Source organism: Cryptomeria japonica, chromosome 1 (genome assembly GCF_030272615.1).
Source record: "Cryptomeria japonica chromosome 1, Sugi_1.0, whole genome shotgun sequence".
NCBI lineage: Eukaryota > Viridiplantae > Streptophyta > Pinopsida > Cupressales > Cupressaceae > Cryptomeria > Cryptomeria japonica.
Window position 1 is genome coordinate 424,928,202 of NC_081405.1, and position 15,275 is coordinate 424,943,476.

A 15,275-nucleotide genomic window follows, 5' to 3' on the forward strand; every position below is an offset into this window, starting at 1 on the left:
GTGCCAGAAGTGCCCCCAGTGATGAATCAGTTGTTGATATATATAAGATTAGTGGTTTACCCTGAATAGGTGGCATTAAGATTGGTGGATTTGACAAGTACTCTTTTATCTGCTGAAGATGTTGTTCACACTACTGATCCCAGTTGTATATTATTCCTTTTCTCAATACTTTTGTAAAAGGTTGAGCCTTGTTTGCTAGTTGAGAAATGAATCTTCTAATGGATTGGAGACGTCCTTGTAGACTTCTCATTTGACTGATGTTCTTTGGAGGCGACATTTCCATTATAGCTTGGACCTTTTCAGGATCAACCTCAATGCCCTTCTTTGAAATGATGTAGCCAAGTAGTTTACCAGATGTCACTCCGAATGCACACTTCTTTGGATTTAATCGGAGCTTGAACTTTTCCATTCTGTCAAGGATAGGACCTAACTCTTGAATATGCGTTAATCTTTTCATAGTCTTCACTAAGGTGTCATCAACATAATCTTCCATATTCTTATGCATCATATCATGAAAGATAGTTGTAACTGCTCTTTGATAGGTAGCTCCTGCGTTCTTAACCCAAATGGCATAACATTACAGCAAAAGCTTCCCCATGCACAGGTGAAAGTTGTCTTTTCTTGATCTCCAGGAGCGATTTTAATCTGATTGTAGCCAGAAAATCCATCCATTAGTGAGTACATCTCATACCCAGCTGTCATGTCGACTATCATATCAATATTTGGCAATGGAAAGTCATCTTTTGGACATGCTTTATTGAGATCTCTAAAATCTATACAAACTCTGATAGATTTATCTGCCTTCGACACAAGTACTATGTTGGAAATCCATTCAGCATAATCTATTGCTCTGATAAATCCAACTTTGAGTAGTTTCTCTAGTTCAGCTTTGACCAATAGTGCGACATGCGGGTGCATCTTATGGAGTTTTTGTTTAACTAGTTTTACTCCTGGTGTGATTGAGAGATGGTGCATAATGAGATCAGGATCTAAGCCTGGCATATCAAAGTACGTCCATGCAAAATTTATTTTCTTCTCTAAGAATAGCTTAGTGAAATCCTTCAATTCCTCTACTGATACTGATTGAGCTACGTGAATAATTTGTGGTGTCTCTTGATTCCCGATATTCACTGGCTGAGTTGGCTCGATCAATATGGAAGACCACTCTTGAAAATGACTAGGCAGTATACCAAGTATCTCACCTTCAGGTGCCTCAGAGAGGTTTTCACCTTTAGGAACGTCCTTTATTTTCTCTTTTTTAGATTCTGACACCACCACTATATGGTTTTCGCCATCAGATCTTTTATTTTTATTTTTCTTGTTTTTGCAACTAAGATACTTGATATCCTCTTCAGTCATATTTTCACTCCATTCACTGGTGGAAGAGTTAATAGGTTCAACTGCATTGAGATAATAGGATAATGTATAGTCATTGGCAAAAGTAGGTATATACATGGGTTGATTCTGTAAAGTACAATCAATCAATTTGGGATGTATTAAGGACAAATTTTGGATAGGTTCAAGAGCATTCATGGTATTGTTATCACAGCTACGGATCAAAAAGTTGAGTTCCAGAATGATACCTTGTGTAAGTGTCTCGAGACCAAAAAGAGTCAGATCATGATTATTAAAGTTCACGTTAATATTTAATCGATCTAATCCAATAGACATACTTGTAACATCATTTACTATGCCAGACTAGACGTCATGTCGTGGTTTAACAACAATAAGACTAGTAGACAATTTTTCATTGTTTGTATCAGATGATTCAGAATCTAAGGATGAGTGGGTATCATCATGAACATGACTATGATCAGAGTCATCAGAATCATCAGGGTTATCGGATGAAGTTTCCAAGTCTCTTTCAGGTGATTTAGTAAGCATATGTATGGTATCAATACTAACATCTTTAATACTACAAATTCCTTCATATTGTAGTTCATTTGTCATTTGTATCTGACACACCTGTGGACATGATCTCATTGTTTCTATGACTTTTTTTCATCTACTCCATTCAGCTTCTTCTGGACTGATAACTGGTTCTTGTTCTGCAGCTTCTAACTCTTCCTGTGTAGTGCTATAACTGATTTGTTTTGTTTTAGGATAAGGATACATAGATGAGAAGCTTTCTGGTATTGTTTCTTCTTTCAATGCTTGTTCATAATTTTCTTGCCTCTTTTATCTAATTTCTTGTATTTCCCTCTCTAGTTTTATAAGCATCAGCTCTTGAGTATCATCTATGACACCACTAGATTCTTCTGGAGTTTCTGTAGCAGATGTGTCTGAAAGATAGTCAGGACCCCATTCATACTCATTTGAATCAGTCTTTGAATCATCTACTTGTTGCCTACCAGTATATGTGACTGGAACTCTTAATGGTGCAAACAATTCTCTGATTCTCACAAATTCATCTCTCATATCCTCAGGAACCTCAACTTCTTGTATTATTGTAGCTGATACCGCCGAAGCTTGAGCACTGACTATTTCTTCTTTCTTGACCGTTGATTCCTCTTTCTCTTTTCTACACTCTTCTTTTGTTTGTTTAGTGTCTGCTTCATGTAATGTTAAAGGCGATATCTTTTTCAAGCCTTTAGATTTAGAAACATGTTCTTGTTCTGATGTCTTTTTAGGATTGTATCCCAATCTAGCCTTATCATTTGTGGATTTGGTTTGTAGCTAAATTGGTTCAGTAATACCTTCTTTTTGTTTGCCCAAAGGACCAATACCTGAGTACCCCATGCACTGAATCATTTTGTAACCATGACCATATTGGTTTGAGGAAATCTCACAATGTCGTACTTCCTCATTTGGACTATCTTCCTTAAAGAGCCAGTTAAGCATAGCATCCTCTTCTATTTCATCTACCAAGGAGGTAGAAGACTGTATGAAGAGACCATCATATATAATATTCGGAACTGAATTTTGTGTTCTCATACCCTCTAATAGCTTGCCCAACTGTTTTGGCGATGGAGGGAGAGAAACTAATGATAGTACCGGTTCTATCTTGTAGCCATCCAAGCCGGTATCTGTAATCTTCAATCTCTTTTCTAAGTCTTTCATCAATGTTTCTGGATCTTCATTTGGAGAGGCTGCCCTATTATGAGGCACAAAAGTATCTGCACCTTTTGTCAATGCATTACAGATGACATTTGTATTAGCAGGAATATTGACTTCAACTCCATTATAAGGAAACTTTAAGCATTGGTGATATGTTGACGGTACTGCCTTCATTTCATGAATCCATGGCCTACCTAGTAATATATTGTATGACAATGGAATATTGAGAACTTGGAAAAGGACATCTCTCTCTACCAGTCCCACTCTGATTAGTAATGATACCAAACCTTTGGAGGTCCTTTCTTCTTCATCATAGGCTTTAATTGTTATTTTCTTGCCTGGATCAATGACATTTTCAGAGAATCCTAGTTGTGTAAGCAGATGATAAGTACAAATATTCAACCCCGCGCCTCCATCTATCAAAACACGTTTAACTCTGTGTTTGTGGATCATGGCTTCAATATGCAATGACTGGTTATGTGGATGATTTAATGAATTGTCATCTTCCTCAGAGAAGGTCAAATAGTGAGGTGAAGTCAGATGACCCACCATAGACTGAAACTGATCAATGTCTAAATCTTTTGGAATGTTGGTAGTGAGCAATGCTTTGTCTAGGATTTCCTTGTGAGCAGATGAGAGCTGTAGCAATTCAAAAATTGAAATTTGAGCATTTGTCCTTTTCAACTATTCAACCATGCTGTATCTAGGGGATGATGATGAGGTTAATCTTTTAAATTTGTCCAAGGTTGATTCCTTTTGTTTATTTGGCAAGGTTGTTTGATTTGATGTTTCCTAAGCTGGTTTGGAAGAACTAGATCCTTGGAGGGTAACTTTCTTTTCAGATATGGTCAGAGCTTTTGCATATCATGATTCATTTGGTTTATCTTGAACTATAATCACATTGCAATATTCTGAGTGTGAAGGTTCAATCATGTTGATAACGTTGTCCTGGCTGGCATAAGCATAATTTACCTTGGCACCTCCTTTGGTCTTTGAGGAATCACCTTGTTCATAAGTAGGCAAAGGGTCTTTAAATGCTTTATGATTAGCATTGGCTGGATGATTCCCAACAACAACTTTACCAGCGTCTATGAGATCCCGAATCTCATGTTTTAGCTTCATGCAATTGTTTATGTTATGACCTTTATTCCGATGGAAGTCACAGTATTCATTTTCTCTCCACCATCTTGGTTTGACTTCTAGATCATATGGTCTAGAGTTATCTGGTAGTGTTGTCAAGTTGTTTGCCAACAAAGTTTTGAAAGCAGACTCATATGATTCTTCAAGAGGAGTAAAATCATGCTTAGGTTTGGAAAGCCAAGGCTTGTCTTTGAACCATTCTTTTGTTTTCTTTGGCGGATTCTCTGCTGCAATCTCAGCGACTTTAACTTCTTGTGTACCACTAGCCAGGTTGAATATTGTGGATTTTGAGTTGGTTTTGATAGTGTCTACTACTCCATAATTAACAACATTCTTGTTGTTGTCTTTGGCAAATTTCCAATACTTGTTCTTCTCTTTAGAGCTAGATCCTATTTGTGTTTCTTTCCAAGGTGTGATATCCCCCTTCTTTATGAGCACATCTTCCAATCGAATAGAATTATCTACCATTTTGTTAAATGATGGTGTACTTGCATTTGTACACTATATTTTAGTTTGGGGACCAAGTTATTGACAAATATATCCATTTTCTCAGAGTCTGGAATAGGTCGTGGGTACCTAGAGAACATCCTTCTCCAGCGTTGGAGAAAAGTAAGAAAAGGTTGCCTTGTTTTCTGTTGAGTATTACAAAGATTGATCATAGTCAGAGGATGTCAAATGTTGTATGAGTATTGTTGTAAAAATAGTTGGATTAGTTCTTTGAATGTTTTTATTCCTTTGGGTAGACTTGAGAACCATTCCATTGCTTGACCCCCTAAACTCCTTGGGAAGAGACACATGAGGTACGTTTGATCGTGCATGAATTCCATACAAGTAGCACTAAATTCCCTCACATGATCTTGAGGATCTAAGGTACCGTCATATTTGTCAAATTTTGGGATTTCCACTCATGATGGAAATGGAGGCATGTGTAAATTCTTGTCAAATGGGAAGGGACATATTGCTTCCAGAGAATATTATTTCAGGGACTTGTCCTTATTCTTCAGCTCTGTGAGCTCTGTCTGCAAAGCTATTAGCTGTTTATGTACCATGATTATAGGTGAGTCTTCCCTTTTAGTAACAAGTGTTTGAACATCATATCCAATAGGAAGTTTGGCACCTTGATTTGCTAGTTCTAAGAAATAGTCTTCATTTTCTCGGGTCATGATAGTTTTCATCATTTTTCTAAAGTCTTTGTCTTTCTGACAGTCATGGATTGCTTTTTCTGGAGGTTCAGTAGCTTCGTCAATCTCACTTGATGATGATGAATCATTATGATTTTCAGGAATATTATGGTCGTTTTTGTTTCCATCATTGTATTTTGTCTCATGTATAGTGGGAGATTTTGGTTCATCAAAAATTGGTCCGCCTGATGATGATGGCATGTCAGTGAGGGGATCCTTCACATAGAATGGGTTATCTTGATAAGTGAAGGTTTGTCCTTTGCCTTTGGCTTGTTTCTTACAAGAACTCTTGTTTTGAATAGGCATTTTTATGGATTAGTGTGACCTAAAGTTGTTTTTGATGCAGAGGTCAAGATCAATTTCAGTACTAGTTTGTTCGGTTTAAGTATTGTTTGAGAGAAACAAATGAGATTTAGTTTGGTTTCAGGAAAGATCTATCTTGTATAAGACGTTCACCTGGGTTGATTCTAAAATAGTAACTAAGATTTAGTTTGATTCAGGAACATTATATCATATGTAAGACGTTATCTAAGTGACTTGAGTTTGATAGGTAGTTTGATTGAACTAGCTGAAGGGTGATCGACCAAATCATGCAACAAAAAATGGCAGAAGTACACTATCTTGATCTGTTTTATGCTCAGGAAAATTTGATAACCAGTATTATGTTTGTGGTAGACTGTGTTTTTGGCAAGTTTGACTATTTTGTCTAACAAAACCAGAGACTCGTATGACTGGGTTTTCTGAATCAGATGACAATTTAGCAGTTACAAGATGATAGTACGAGTTACTGCCTTGTATCATATGACTTATGGGCATGTGCAGGATGACAAAATAATGAGATCGATTTTGACTCGTACGAGACAGAATACAGTGCAGGATGATGACTGATTTAGACTCGTATGACAGAGAATCAGCTAAAGGATGACAATTGAGTAGATTCGTATGACACAGGACCGATGTAGCACAATAATTTATCAAACTCGTACGACTGTTTACAGGGCAGAGACTAAAAAAATCTGAGTTTTCTGACTACTGAGTATCAATGACTGAGTATGACAAATTCTGAGATGGACTGATTTTTGACCAGGATATACTAATTTCTAACACAGATAGAGTTTTAACTCAGGATGGACTAGTTTCTGACACAGATAGAGTTTTGACTTCGGATGGACTAGTTTCTGACACGGGCAGAGTTTTGACTCAGGATGGACTAGTTTCTGACACGGGCAAAGTTTTGACTCAGGATGGGCTAGTTTCTGACACGGACAGAGTTTTGACTTGGGATGGACTAGTTTCTGACACAGACAGAGTTTTGACTCACTAAGTTTGTTTCTTGTCTTCTCCAATTTTGGTATTCCAAGTTTTGTTTCAGGGATGAAAAACACAGAAAACAAATAGTATTTATAGTGACTCCAATCACAGCATGCAAACCCTAAGGAATTTGGTGAGGAAAGAAAACCTTTGCTTGTAGACTCAAGTACACACCCAATAGCTAATCAGAATATGGTCGCTGAGTCTCACGCAATGGATTCTCAATGCCATATTATCCAACTCCAAATGCTAATGAGGGCACGAAATGACAAGTATCTTGGGAGAGTTACTATCTCTCTTGCACAAAGATTATCTCCCTTTCGAAGGTGAACCGGGTAGCTTCTAAATTTAATTGGATTTAGTCAGGGGTCCATTCGGCACATCGAGGTATAAACTCAATTAAGAGGTCTCCCAGCCTTGAAAACCAAGGTTTAATATACCCGAAGGTACGGAGGAGAGCTATTCCCGAGCACTGTCGTTGACTTGATTTTCATCAAATCACGTTTATTTTATAGTGGGTTGGAGTACTTGGCGTCTAGCCATTCCCACTTAGGTCGTTCCCCTCACACAGGTCGTAACGGCTTTAAGAGTTTTTGAACCCCTCGGGAGGGTGGGCCTGCTAAAGATGTACAAATCTCAAACAAAGAAAAAGCTTCAAGGGTCTAGATTTCTGATTGTCTAGAAAAAGACAAGAGCATACTCTCCTACCTCTCAGAATCTTCTAAAAGCACAAAAGATAGATTTGTTCTTTAACCAGATAGCAAGTTAGGTTCCTAAAAATGAATTTAAAGAATACACGATGTCTAGTCTATTCTCCTTCAGGCAACTTGCAAAGACAATGAATCAGTAGTCATATTGTCTTTGTGTGACAAGCAATATTCTTTAACAAACGTTTTACAAAAACTAGTTAGGCTGTGAAAAATTCTAAGACAAACAAATAAACAGTCAAGGTCAGTCATCAAAATAATCAATCAAAAATGAAAAATATGAAATTTGCCTCCTTTACCAGAAAATACAGAATCGTACGACAGAGTCTCGACTCGTACGAGATAGGATGCAGTATAGTACGAGACCAGATTGTTGATGACGTCTGTCGTACGACAGAATATTTGTCTCGTACGACAGAAGATGTGCTAGTACGATAGGATATAGAAATTCGTGCAACACCTACAGTTTATCGTTCAAGTTGTGGTAATTGTCGTACAAGATGTACAGACAAAAAACTAAAAAATTGAAAAACCTAAAAAATAACAAAAATAAAAAAAATCAGTCTTGGAGGCCGAAAAAGAAGTAGTCTTCGGCCCCACGGTGGGCGCTAGAAATGTGTGTGTGAAAAAGTGAACCTGTAGCTGCAAGCACAACACTTTAATTAAGTCATTATATGCATGGTTAGTAATCAATAATCAATAAAAATAAACCATAGCAAAGCAACCCATTGCCTTCTAAATGATGCGAGTATAAGATTGCTCTCAGTTTGTTATAAGCAATACCAGTGACTAGACTACACCAAGATGAAGGATTTAATCTATATGATATTAAGCTATATGGATGCAAGATAAATGAATAATTCAAGCAAAAAATCACTTCAAGCAACAATGGATGCAAGCAATAATGAATGTAAAATGGATGCAAGATAATCTAAAAAAAAAGCAATAATGATCAATCAATGACTCCAGAGCAAAATCAGTATAATAATTGTGTATTCTCAAAAATCTCCAAGGTGAATTGGAATGAGAGTTGAAGACTGAATTTATAGAGAATTACAGAGAGATGATGAAAAAGCTCAATTTAGGATTAATTGAAAATAATTGAGAAATCAGGTTGAGTTAACCTTGAGATAGATTCCAATTATAGTTTAATTGAAATGCATTCGAATTAGAAGTCCAAGTTGCATTGGAAAACAATAATAAATCAATTCCATGCATTTGTGATAAAAATAGATAATTCTTCAATTTAATCAAGAAAAGAGTCTTCTTGATGCAACTGAACTTCTTTTCTGAAAAGCTTTGAGTTCCAATTTAAGAGAATAATTAATAATTCAATTAATTGCTTTTCTAATTTCAAATTCTCAATTTAGAAAAAGAAATAATATCTCAAGTTTGATTTCTCTCTCAATTCAATTCTTTTTTTTAATTTTTGTTTCAATTCAACTCTTTGTTTTGTAATAAATTCTTCTTTTTGTAGCAAATTAATTCTTTTTTGCATGATTTAATGGAAAATTTATTAATTTAATTAAATATGCAAGGATATTTAATAAATTAAAATGGGATAATTGATCAAAAAATGATATTCTTGGAATGATTCAATTAATTAAATAAATATTTAATTAATATTGGGTAATTGATTTTGCCATGTGATATTTGATAATTAAAGAATTAATTATGTGCTCAAGATTGATTTAATTTCCTTTTGGTTAGGACCTTGGTGATGTTGTCGAGATTAGGGGCACATGGTTTAGATGACCAATTTTAGGGTATTACAAATGTGATGTGCTGAATAGTAAAATGTTTTACCAAGGACAATTGTCACTTGATTGGCATCCCACTTTGAATTTGGTAACAATTGAAGATGAAGAAGTTCATCTCAGAAGACCCAGTGATGAAGAAGTAAGAAATCTCACTAAGGCTGCCATAGCCAAAGCCAAGCACAACTACAATTTGAGAACCGCTAAGAAGGATGGGGATCAAGGTGAACTTGGTTCAATGTTTATAAAAGAGATGTCCCAGAAGAAAGCAGCAAGTAAAGCCACCTTGCCCCAAGATAGTCAAAAAGGGGATGACTAATTAAAGGATACAGCCAAAGCTATGGATAATAATGTCACTGGTGATATACAAGGAAATGCTGCAATAAAGAAAGCAAGTCAGCCTAAGGTAGATAAAGTTAAGGCTAATACTAAGTTGATTAATAATTCCACATTTGATATGACTCGGGCTCTTACCCAGATGAAGGTCATTGTCCCATTGATAGAGTTATTGAAAATAAAGGAACATAGAGAAGCTGCTTTATCTTTATTTTCTAAGATATCTGACAGTAGCACAGCTTTGCCTTCAGGTTCAATGGAAGGCAAAAAGGATCATGAGTTGCAAACCCGAGAGGTATATGTTGGAACAACTATTACACAAGAGCCTTCACAGGTTGATCCTTTTTATGTTACTTTGTTAGTGAATAACCGGTTAATTAAAAACTATATGATAGATTTTGGTGCAACTGCAAATGTAATGCCTTGTGGTGTCATAAAAGAATTAGGATTGTCAGTAAGTATAGTGTATGGGAAGTGTTATGCTATGGATAACAAAGAAGTGCAAGTGATAGGTACAATGAAAGATGTTGAAGTAAAAATTGCAGCATTCCCTGAAGCAACATACAAGATGGATGTCATTGTAACTGACACTAAACCTCACTATGGCATGTTGTTGTCTAGATAGTGGGCTGCAGCGGTAGGTGGAAATGTTCAGTTGGATATGTCATATGCTACTATCCCAATAAATGGAAACCAAGTCAAATTGTATAGAGAACCATGTGCCCCTAGGGTAATTGAGAAAGTAGATCCTAGTATGCTCAACTGTATGATTGATGTGGATCTTGACAATTTTAGATTACAACCAATTTTACCTCAATTGAAGAATACTGACTCTATTGTGACTGAATTGGAATCTCAATAGCATGATTTGTGGTACATGTATTTTGATGGAGCTTTCTCTAAAGAAGGATCTGGAGCATGAGTTCTTTTTGTGTCTCCTTCAAGTATAACCTTCAAATATTCCTTTATGTTAGCCTTTCAGTGTACAAATAATACTGTTGAATATGAAGCCTTGTTATTGGGGCTTGAAGTTGCAAAAAGGCATGGGATTCAGTTGTTAAAAGTGTCAGGAGACTCAAAATTGGTTGTTTCTCAAGTTAGAGCTAAGTATGCATCTAAGAATGATAGATTGAAAAGATACAAGCATGCAGTATGGGATGTGATTGAGCATTTTAGTGCATTCTCTATAAATTGGATAGAAAGATCTAAGAATATCATGGCTGATTTCTTAGCAAATGTTACATTAAAGAATGATGATGCTACACTAACTGGTATATCCACAGTTGAGATAAAAGCTAGGCCTTCCATTCCTGACAATGTATATAATTGGCAAGTGTTTGCTGATGATGAAGATATTCTCGGATTTATACAATGCATTGATGACTACGATGGACAAAAAATTGATTGGAATGCCTTGGTAGAAGTGGTTGAAAATAGAGAAACCGTGTTTGGAAACGACCTAGTTCAGTTAGAAACTAATGAAATACCTAAAGGGTTGGTAGAACTGGAAGGTATGTTCAGTTACAGTGATAGTCATTTGCACCAGCAATCAACCACTAAGTTAGATGAACTAGAGGAAGTAAACTTGGGGACATAATCAGCCCCTAAGTTGGTGTATATTGGAAAAAATTTGCCTCCTCATGTCAGAGTAAACCTTATTAATTTACCAAAGAAATATAAACATATCTTTGCTTGGTCTTATGAAGATCTGAAGGTGTATAGATAGGATCTATTTCAGCATGAAGTCCCTATTCTTCCAGATGCTAAGCCTTTTAGACAAAAACAAAGACCTATCAACCCCCTGTTGGAATCTAAAATGCAGCAAGAATTAACCAAGTTAAGGGAAGGGGGAATTATTAAGCCTATAAGGCATTCATCATGGGTCTCAATTTTGGTCTCGGTTAGAAAGAAGAATGGGGACATAAGACTCTGTGTTGATTTAAGGAACCTAAATGTTGCTTCCTTGAAAGATAATTACTCTTCTCCTAATATGGAAGCAATGTTGCAAAGAGTAACTGGTTGTGACCTATTGTCTATGATGGATGGGTTCTCAAGGTATAACCAGGTGTTAGTAAGAGAATCTGAACAATTCAAAACTGCTTTCACCACCCCTTGGGGAACGTACGTGTATGTCATAATGCCTTTTGGTTTGAAAAATACTGGAGCTACTTTTCAGAGGGCAATGGATGTATCTTTCAAGGAATTCATCAATATTATCATGGTAGTATATCAAGATGATTTGACATGTTTCTCCAAAGGGGAAGATGACCACTATGGACACTTAGAATAGGTTTCCAGTAAAGCTCTAGAATTTGGTGTATCTTTAAATCCAAAAAAGTGTCATTTTGTTGTCACCAAAGGGAAGTTGTTAGGGCATATTGTCTCTAAGGAAGGGGTTAGAATAGACCCTAAAAGAATTGAAGCCATAAAAAATGTACCTGAGCCAAAGAGTGTTAAAGGTATCCAATCTTTCTTGGGCAAAGTAAATTTTGTTAGAAGATTTATTGCAAATTTTGCAGAGATAGTCAAGCCCATTGTTAAACTGCTTAAGAAGGATACAAAGTTCTATTGGGATGAAGAAGCTTCAAAGGATTTTGATGAAATCAAAAGGGCTATTCAGGAGGCACCGGTTTTGAAGTCCCCTGACTACAGTAAGCCTTTCTCTCTATTTTCTTTTGCTTCATATCACACAGTGGCTGCATTTCTTTTACAAAAGGATAATGAAGGATATGAACATCCTATAGCTTTTTACAGCAAATCTTTATAGGCTGCAGAGTTAAAGTATGAAATTATGGAGAAGCAAGCATATGCTTTGGTTAAGGTTCTTAAAGATTTTAGGCCATATCTTCTAAATGCACGAGTAATTGCTTATGTCCCACACGCGGTTGTCAAAGATATTATATCCCAGTTTGAGGTCACTGGTAAAAGATGTAGATGGATAACCAGAATCCAAGAGTTTGATTTAGAGATTAAGATCACTAAATTGGTGAGAGGTTTAGGCCTTGCTAAGCTGATGGCTGAATCAAACCTTCTTGATGTTGAAGTGAATAATGTTGAAGTTGAGAACATCCTCGTCACCAGTATTGAGACACAACCATGGTACTTAGAGATATTACATTTTTTAAGGGATGCAACATTTTCAAAAGGGATGACCCATAACCAGAGAAGAACATTGAAGTTGAAATCACAAAAGTATGTCCTCATTCAGGGTGACTTGTTTTGGCAGAATAGAGATGGGGCATTGCTAATGTGTTTGGATAAATCTCAGGCTAAAAGAGTGTTAACTGAAATGCATGATGGAGTGTGTGGAGGTCACTACTCTACCAAGAGAACTGCTTGTAAGATAGTTCGGGTTGGATATTATTGGCCTACGTTGTTTAAAGACGCCCATGAACATGTCCAGAGATGTGACCCATACTAGAAGTTTTCATCAAAATTGAAGTATGAGGAAGCTTTACCCCTCAACCCAGTCACAGTGGAAGCCCCTTTTGTCCAATGGGGCATTGATTTTATTGGAGAAATCGTTGAGAAAATAGGAAGAGGTCATAGGTGGATTATAGTAGCTATTGATTATTTTACCAAGTGGATTGAAGCTATACCCACTAGGAGAGCCATGAGTAAGGTTGTTATTGACTTCTTGATGGATAATGTCATAACCAGATTCAGAGTCCCTGTAAAACTAGTGATGGATAATGCCATGAGCTTCAGGTCAGAAGAGTTCATTGAATTTTGCACCAGCCATAGAATAGTTATGTCCTACTCTTCACCCTATCATCCATAGGGTAATGGGCAAGCTGAATCAAGTAATAAGATCCTCTTGAACATTATTAAGAAAATCCTGGAGGAAAATAAAAGGTCTTGGGACCAAAAGTTAAAATTAGCTTTATGGGCTGACAGGGTTACTGTCAAGACAACAATTGGGGTTTCACCTTTTGAATTGGTTTATGGCACACAATCTAGGGTGCCAGTCAAAAATCTTCTTCCAATGTATAAGTTCCTGCAAGCTAAAGACATGGAGTTATCTGAACCTATGGAAGACTGGATCATTCAGATGGTGGAGGTAGAAGAAATTAGAACTTTGGCTCACAAGACGAATTTGAAGATCCAATTGCAGTCCAAATATCTATTTGACAAAAGAACCTTGTTGAGAAAGTTTCAAATTGGTGATGTGGTTCTTCAATGGAATGCGAAAGGACAAGATAAAGGAAAACACAAAAAATTTGAGTCACTATGGATAGGCCCCTCCATGGTTTGTGATCTTAATGGAAAGGATTCATATTTTTTGTAGAATATGAATGATGAGGTATAGGAATTTCCAGTGCATGGACAATTCCTAAAACATTACTTCTCTTAATGTCCATGCACAATAGGTCCTAGTCTGTACTTATTTAGGTTTGCTTTTGTTGTTGTTTTTTAGACTTGTGTTTGGTCTGTTCTCTAGAGAGTTTCTAAATTCTTGTGTTGATTTTGCAATCAACCTTCCCCAGTCAGAGCTGATGTTATCACTATTTAAAAATTGGGTATTCTTGTCCCATATTTGGCTAGAAGTCTGCAAAAAATGTGTTTAGCTTGGCCTTGTTACCTCTGAGTTTCTTGGGTCAAATGAGGGTTTAAGGTTCTTTGAAGTTCTAACCCTTACTATGTTTGAAAAACCCTTATGTTCTATTTTTGTGTTCCTTTTGCCACTTAAGAAGGGTCAGTTTATCGTTAAAAGTGTTCCCCCATTGGTTTTCCCTAGGTGGTCTTTCAAATATTTTTCAAAAATTACGCCTTTTCCTATGTTTTGCTCTAATGTTTGTCAGGCTCCTTAAATGGTATGCAACTCATTGTTAATCTTATGGTTGTCATTGTTTCGCTAGGCAAAGATGCTAGCAAGTTAATATTCACGAAATGGAAAAAAGGCTAGGCGGTCTTGACCAGATGGATTGACCGTCAAATTAAAGGACTGCATCTTGTTTTAAATCCAATGGTTCACGTTGATTTGCTAGCCCAAAGTGCATGAGATTTACCCTTTGTGAAGTAGCGAAAGACTTGGCGGGTCCCAGATGTGAGTAAGGTAATTAATTAAAGGATGATCAACTCAGGAAAGATCAATGGCTCACGTTGATTCATGACCTAAAGATACCTGTTGTTTACCTTTCATGAAGCTACGAAAAGGTGGAGGGCCTGACAGAGGTGGTCAAGACAAAGGTAACTAGCGAGCAGTTTCCCGAGATCCAACGGTTCTCACTGCTTTGTGAAGATAAGTGGCCTGACGTTTAAGCTCTGCAAAATAGAGAAAGGGTTGGTGGGCCCAAAGGATAGGCAGGTCATAAAGTTTTAAAGGCCGATTAAGTATGATTTAATCAGATGGTTGTTGTGGATTCGTAGCCTAAAGTCAAGAGGAGATTAATGTTCATGAAATAGCGAAATGATGTGGCAATCACATGATGGCTGACATGGCAGGATAGATGGGTTATTCCGTGGAAAGAATTAGTGACTTTTCAAATACACGTGGCTTTGAAGGGTAGTTGAGGGCCCGCCTTGGTTCAACTGGAAGTTATGTTGAAAATGGTGAAGTAGAACACATGGCAGCTTCAGAATGGAACCCGGTGGAACTTCCTGTGCAAATAGCCGACTGCTACATGACATTTGTTAACTGGTGATGCAATAAAGCCAGTGGTCTCCGAGTTAAAGGGCCCACTTGGAAGGTCTAAAGCATGTTAAATGGTGTTCATCTTGTGGTCGATCCAATGGTTGTCATTGTTTCGTAGCCCGAAGATGCCTGCAGTTTAATCTCTACGAAA